Source organism: Orycteropus afer, unplaced genomic scaffold, assembly GCF_000298275.1.
Source record: "Orycteropus afer afer isolate SDZICR_OR568_19922 unplaced genomic scaffold, OryAfe1.0 scaffold00038, whole genome shotgun sequence".
Lineage (NCBI taxonomy): Eukaryota > Metazoa > Chordata > Mammalia > Tubulidentata > Orycteropodidae > Orycteropus > Orycteropus afer.
The window spans coordinates 5,667,530-5,675,545 of NW_006921625.1; positions in this window are offsets into that span (position 1 = coordinate 5,667,530).

The following is an 8,016-nucleotide window of genomic DNA, read 5'->3' on the forward strand; positions in this document are numbered from 1 at the left end:
AAAGAACTCCTAAAGGCATTTTAAGCAAGGGAACAAGCACGAGCAAAGACTCAAGGACAATAAAGCAGAGAGAACATGGAAGGAACCAGAAGGTGATCCACTTGTCTGTACAGACTTAAGGAGCAGTGTGAGAGAAGACTGGAAAGGAGGAGGCTTGGGCAAAACAGCAGGGCCTCAAGGACCTGTCCCAGGGGCCTGGACCAGCAGCTCGGCAGGAACATCGGTGGAAGGTTTCTAGAATTCTGAGGTGGAAGATGCACTCCACGAAAATTAATCTGGCAGCTCAATTGTCCAGAGAGACAAGGAGAAGCAGAGATATCAGAACAGAAGATAGTGGGAAAATTAGTTAATGGATTTTGAGAAAAAGAATAGAGCTCTTAGAAGTGAAGAACCTTGAAACTGTGTTAGTTACACTGATGCGTCACTGGGCTGTAAGGGCTGCTCACTTCTGTATCCAGTTGTGGCCATCGCATAAAAGGCCATCTTCTCAACATGTTCTTTCAAACATTAACTCACTTATTCACACACACACATTTCCTGAATACCTACTATGTGTCAGGCAGTGACTTGATCATGTACAATGTTGAACTGAGCTTCCTGTTTCAGACACACCTACATGCACGCGATATGAGAAAAAACAAGCTCTTCCTGAGAAACTGAGAGTGCCGTAATGAACTTGGAGAAGCTTCCATCACTGTATTCTAGCAACACAGAGAAGTCACCTTTATGAAAGGTATTTCCCCAAGAGACGTGTGCCAGGAAGACCTAAGTCTGGCGATTCAGCAAGATCAAGAGCGGTGGAGACACAGGCGGCACACACTGCACAGCTCAGCTCTGAGGTCTCCCAGGGCAGTACTGACAGCTGAGCCAAGCCTGGGGCCCTGGACAGAAAGGCAGAAGGAGCTCATAGAGAAGGAAGGCCAAGCTCCTCCATGGAGAAGGAGAGCCACAGAGAAAACTTCCTGGCAGGCCTCCTGCTGGTGGTACCAGCCATTGGTACTGCTTCTGCCCATTGAAGCTTCTTCTCAGCTGCTGAGGAGTCTCTGGGTGGTGCAAATGGTTACCTGCTCAGCAACCAGTTGAAAGGTTGGTGGTTCGAACCCACCCAGAGATGCCTGAGAAGACAGAGCTGGTAATGTACTTCTGAAATGTCACAACCTTGAGACCTCTATGGGGCACAGTTCTACTGTGCACACGTGAGGTCTCCATGAGTTGGAATCATCTGTATGGCAACTCACAACAACAGATTCCTTACTGGAGAACATCAGCAAACCCATGGCCATTGCAGGGCACCCACCCTGTGCCCGGCCAGGCAGCAGGCACCAAACCAGATCAACCTCCACACTGTAACTCACACTGATAGCACAGAAGACACACTCTTGCTTGCTCCAGCTGCCAGATGATGGCAGGTTTGCGATGGAGAGCCACACAGCATTACAGGATGAAGAGGAGGAGGTGAATTCTGGGGGGTGGAGAGGTCTTGGTGTTTCAGCTGGGCCCTGGACAGATGAGCATGACTCTCGAGTGAGGGGCATGCTGCAATGGGTCTTTCTGAAAGAGGAGATGATCTCTCTATTTTCAAGCATGAAATTGCTTGAACACCACTCCTTTAAGGAAGTGTGATCTTGCATTTAGACAGCCCTCTGCCTCCCTTTCCCCCCTAAACAATCCATCCTGAATTCCACTGCTAAATTAATTTTCCTAAAAGAGTATTTTCATCATGGCACTCCCAGATCAAAGCCCTGTCGTGTCTCTGCATTTAGAATTTTTTGAAATCAATGGGACTGAAACATTCTCAGTAAGATGTCAGAGAGCCCTGCCTTTGAAGCCACTCTCTTCAGAAAGGGCTCTCCTAAGAAAGCCGAGACAGCAGTCCTGTGGGAGCCCCAAGTGGCTGGACTGTGCAGTTTGGGTGGTGTCTATACCATGGCATATCTTGAATCTGGAAGGCAGTTGGGGAGACACTGCCAAATGGGGATCTGGTCCAGGAGGACCGAGAGCATGGAACAAGACCCTGGTCACCATGGTGATAAGGATATGGAAGAGAATGGAAAGACTTAACCCAGAGAGGGGCCTGCGAGGCCCAGAGAAGGATGCCCTCAGGAGGGTTAGCATCTTCTGATCCTCAACTTTCAAGGGCAGAGGGAGGATCAGTGAAGAGTCTTGTGGAGACAGACGTGGGTCCGGAAGGGGACACTTTCTGGGGTAGGTGACAGCACACTAGGAGGGAAATCACCTTGTTCAGTAATCATAAACTTCCTCATAATTGTCCTCCAAGTCTCTTCTTGGAGACAATCCAGGGAAAACAAACATTCCACACCCATTATGTGCAGCCCCCATGCTGGGCATGGTGGTGGCTGGTAGACACATAGCCCCTGTCCTCAATGACTCTTACAGCGTAGCCTAGAGCAGGGCTTGTGGTTTGGCCAACAACTGTTCTCAGGGCTTGGGGTTCAGCCAATGACTGCCCTCAGGTCAAATCCAGCCTGATATCTGCTATTGTGACAGTTTTGTGGGAGCAGTCAGGCTCATTTGTTTGTATAGTGTCCATGGCTGCACTGAAGTCTCTGGGTGGTAAAAACGGTTAAGCACCAGCTGCTAACAGAAAGTTTGGAGACTGCAGTCCAACTAGAGACCCATTGGAAGAAAGCGCTGGTGATTTACTTTTAAAAACTCAGCTGTTGAAATCCCATGGAAAGTTTAGGATCACGGTTTCATCCAATTGTCATAATAACATGTTTATCACCTCTGTTCTACCTCCTAGTTTGATGCATAGTGCCTGTGGTCTTAAAAGTTTGCAAGCAACCATTCAAGGTACAACAATGGGTCTTTATTCACCTGAAGCAACGAAGGAAGAAAGAGAGTCAGGAATAGGAGAAGGATATGGAATGTGTGGCTAGTTGCCTCCATGAACAATTGCCTCCATTGCTGTGAGACCAGAACTGGATGGTGCCCAATTACCATTACCGAACACTTTCATCAAAGATTCTATAGAAGAAATCTGATCAAAGAGGGCAAATGAATTACAAGTTCAAATTCTCATGGATTCCAAACTTCCCAGAGCCACAAAGATGAGATGAATCCCTGAACTATTGCCCTGAGATATTCTTTAAACCTTAAACAAAAATATATCCCGAAGTCTTCATAAAACTATGTAAGAATTGAGCTGAACTAGTAAAAATTGGTTGCTTTGAGCATTACATTCTCTTAATAAGCATCCATATGGGATCATCTTGATAATAGCAACTCAAAAGATTAGATGGGAACCTAAGGCGGCAGTGAGTTTATGTTAATGAAGGAGGAACAATTCAGAAAAGGAGGGTGAGAATGGTTCCTCAACTCAAAGAACGGCATCATTGTTACAAAAAAGTACATGTAGAAATGATTGGATTGGTGGATGTTCTGTTGTGTATATTCTCAAAAACAACCAAATAAATAAAGTTAGAGATTAAAAAGAGAAGACGGTGCCGTGGACCAGTCTCCGACACTTGGGCTGCCAAGACCCAGGGAGGACAATGCTCCACCGGGAAAGGTCTACTGTGCCACATGCTGCTGAGAGGTGGAGGCAGAGAAGGAATAGAGATGCCCACAGATGAAGCAAAGGCAGCATTGTGTCTGATCACACAATAGAAACTTAAAGGATGAGGGAGGGAAAGACCCAGTTTGCACTCAGTGGTAATGAGAGGTGGGAAAGCATGGGTATGTGGTACTGGTTGGCTGTACCTGCTGCTGTTGAGTTTCTTCTGACTCATAGCAATCCTCTAGGACAAAGTAGAACTGCCCCATAAGGCTTCCAAGGCTGTGATCTTTATGGAAGCAGACTGCTTCATCTTTCTCCTGTAGAGTGGCTGGAGGGTTTGAACTACCAACCTTTCAGTAAGAAGCCAAGTGTTGAAGCCACTGTGCCACTAGGGTACCTCAGTTGGCTGTGAAGGGGAGACAATAGCACAGCTGAATGAGAACAAAAGGTTCTCTCTGTTCCCTGGAGGGTATGGCTCAGTGGGGAATGCAGAGTCAAGAAGCAGGCTCCCATGACCATCCACATCCACTGGTGAGCTGAGAAGAACAAAGGAGGAACCCTAACAGACCACCTTGCCTGCCCTGGCCAGGCGACCTCATGGTTTCTGTGGGTGTGCATTTGAATGAACCACTGGAACGCTCAGTAAAGACAGGTGGACATCTCTTTTCTGTCTAATCCCTTGTTTCCACACCAAGGGGAACTGGGAGCACCAAGCAAGTTCCATTTTTGGGCCAAAAGAGAGTGGAAGTGAAGGGGTAGGATTGGCCCAGCCTTGTAGAAAACTGGAAGAACCTGACTGTCCAGCTGTGTGAAAACCAATGATGTGTGCCACTTAGAAGTGGCTGAGCTTGAGAAAATCTCTCAATGTCTTGGGTTCCACTGTGGCTTCATCCATTAGCAGAAGGTCATAATACCCTCTCCTTAATGTTATGAGGACAATTAAATGGGATGATGGTTGTCAAGTGCCAGGAAGGGACTGGCACATAGTAGGTAAATGACATATGTCAATTGCTTCTCCAAATTCCATGTATGTTTCTAGAAACATCCTTCTTGCCTCCTTCATCAACAAACACTTAAATCCTATAGCCCTTCAGGAAATAACTTGAACACCAAGATGGGGGAACTGAGGTAGAGAAGAACTCATTCTTCTAAGATAAGAACTTAACCAAGGGTATCTCTTGGAGAAACATTATCATCGGTAATCATTATGACCTTAAAATCTTGAATGACACAAAGCAATGTGAGAAAAGTGCTTTGACAGATAGCGCGTCATCTGGTATGTATCTAGAATACAAGTGGAACAAATTTCTAGTCAAGCTACTTAATCCTTGTTTCGATCAGTTCAAACTCTAGGCACTTAAGTTATCAGAACACAACACAATGCACTGCACAGCCGTGGAGATGGATCCGACTCATAGCGAGCCCTCCTTGGGTTTCCGAGGCGGTATCACTATGGAAGTGGATTGCCCGACTTTCCTTCTGAGAAGTGGCTGGTGGGTTTGAGCTGTCAGCCTTCTGGTTAGCAGTCAAATGCCTTATCCGAAGGAAAAAAAATTAAACCAAGTCTGCTGAAAAAAAAAAGAAAAAAGATTTTTAGCTACCAGTAAACAATTTAAAAAGGCAGGAGAGGGCACTGTTTTTTTCTCTCCCACCCCACCCCCAGCATCCCTTTACTGTTCTTGATTGATAGGGATTATTTAACTGTCAACAGATTTGTTACAAATTTATGAACCATTTTAACCTCTTTCTGTTACACTGAGAACACTTTTGGACAAAAGAGTTTGAAGCAATTGCTCAAAGCCAGCTTTCCTGGGGTGCGTCCCCCACCCTCCCAGGAACGTCCTCCGGAGAGTTTTGCAGTCTGCCAAACTTTGCAAGAACAATTCCTTGTGTCGATGGTAGCATAATGCTTGAGACTTTTAGAAGTCATCTTCATAATACAATAAATAGAATGAACCACTATGTGATTATTCATGCCTATTGACCTATGAAAGTGAAAGAAATGATGTGGCCACATAAAAGAAGGAGAGGAAATAAAGTGCCCTTTATGGAAACATTTTTTAAACACTTTATATTCCATCATTGGTCAAAATGTCCAAAAATCATAATTGGTTTATCTACTTTTCTGAACCAAAATTTACCTTTGACATTCAGTAGAGGGCACAGCTACATCCATTATAAATCACTAGAAGAAACAACACTAGTGTCCAACAAGCTGATTATGTCATACTCTTTGGGCAGTAATCCTTATCAAAGAGCTCTAAAACAAGAGGAGAGGACTATGATCCCACTACCATTTTACATGATGAGGTAAATGGAAATATTTTCTTTCATGTATAAATGTCGTCACCTCACATATGAGCCTTGGGGATGGAAATCAGAATATGGTCATTCGGCCAAAGATTTAACACTTCCTTTCTCTCAGAACAAAAGTCCTCATGTCAAGTTTCCACCAATGATGAGATGCTTTCTGTGTACTGTGTCCATGACAGAGTCCAACTCCACCCATGAGCATCCAGAGTCCACAGGATGGCAACAGCCCTTCAATGTTTGATCCATGGACACTTTGAAAATTGAAGGAAACTCTGCATTTTAAAAATCCTTGAAAATGACTGTGCAGCACAAAGAAGAAAAATTACAACCTAAGCCCCTGAGTATTCCTATATAAAAAGAATCATCCTCACAAAATATTCAAGAAATATTTTGCGTAATAAAACAGGATAAGCGTTGGATAAACAGATACGAACTGAAAGTTCTGAGGGTTTTAAATCCACTGTGTAGTTTGGGTCTTCACACTCAGTAGCACTTCACCTACCTGGCTACCTGTAGACACCAGGGAATTTGGGAAAGGCTGTGGAAGTCTCTTACCTCCACTGTCAGACTGGATTGAGAATAAGGAAGCTTGGCAAGAATAAAGTTGAAAAGGTTCATAGAAATGACCTGCTACGGGTCTGGATGTTAATACTAATGTAGAATTGTGCACTGATTGAAAAGTTAGCTAATCTGTGTCTCTCTCTGGGAGCTCTGGTGCCACAGTGCCTAAGGCATTTGACTATTAACCAGAAGGCTGGCAGTTCAAACCCACCAGCTACTCCTCAGAAGGAAGATGGGGCAATCTACTTCCATAGTGATACCACCTTGGAAACCCAAGGAGGGGTCGCTATGATTGGAGCTGACTTGATAGCAGTGAATTTGATTTTTGTTGTGTGCCTCTCTATAAAAACTACACTTCATGTACAAACTGTGTACTCAAATGACAGTAGAGTCACTGTTCTTGTTGTTGTGTGCCACAGAGTTGATTCTGACCCATAGCAACCCAATAAGACAGAGTAAAACAGCCCCATAGGATTTCTAAAACAAAAATCTTCACAACTGGACCAATAAGAAACATCATGATAAATGAAGAACAGATCGAAGTTGTCGAAGGTTTCATATTACTTGGATCCACAACCAACACCCACGGAAGCAGCAGTACAGAAAGCAGACGTCGTATTGCACTGGACAAATCTGCTATAAAAGACTTCTTTAAAGGGCTCGGGAGCAAAGATGTCTCTTTGAAGACTAGGGTGTGCCTAACTCAAGCCATGGTGTTTTCAATTGCTTCATGTACATGTGAAGAAAGCTGGACAATGAATAAGGAAGACTGAAGAAGAGTTGACGCTTTTGCATTGTGGTGTTGGCAAAGAATACTGAAAATACCATGGACTGCCAGAAGAATGAACAAATCTGTCCTGGAAGAAGTGCAGCCAGAATGCTCCTTGGAAGAGAAAATGGCCAGTCTTCATCTCACCTACTTTGCTCATGTTGTCAGAAGGGACCATTCCCTGGAGAAGGATGTCGTGTTTGGGGAAGTGGAGGGTCAGTGAAAAGGAGAAAGGCAAGATGGCCTGGCACAGTGGCTGCAGTGATGGGCTCAGGTATAGCAGGGATTGTGAGGCTGGCACAGGACTGGGCAGTGTTTCTTTCTGTTGTCCATAGGGTCACTGTGAGTCGCAGCTGACTCAACGGCACCTAACAACCACAACAATCTTTAAGGAAGCAGACTGCCTTGTCTTTCTGCCACAGAGCAGCTTAGTTAGCAACCAAACACTGAACTACCACCTAAACCACCACAGCTCCTTCCAACAAGCATGTACAGAGTATGAATAACACAGTCAGTACACTTGAATACACACACACACACCTCCAAGTATATAAACATTTATCCTCTCTAGATAGATAGTGTACCTTATTGAAAATATCCATGAGCTGTGGTCCCAAATTTAAAAATATTCTAAACAGTAAAGAATGTTTAAGACCTTTTCAGCCCACAATATAACAAAATTAAAAATGTGTAATGATAAAAATTCAAACACATTGAATCAAAGATTTCAGCCTCTAGATAATACTAGATACAAGAGGAAATCGAAATCGCACAAATAGGATGTTTATGTGATGATGAGAATAGGGCTCTAAATGCAAAAACCGTATTTAAATGAAGTCACGCTCTTATATGC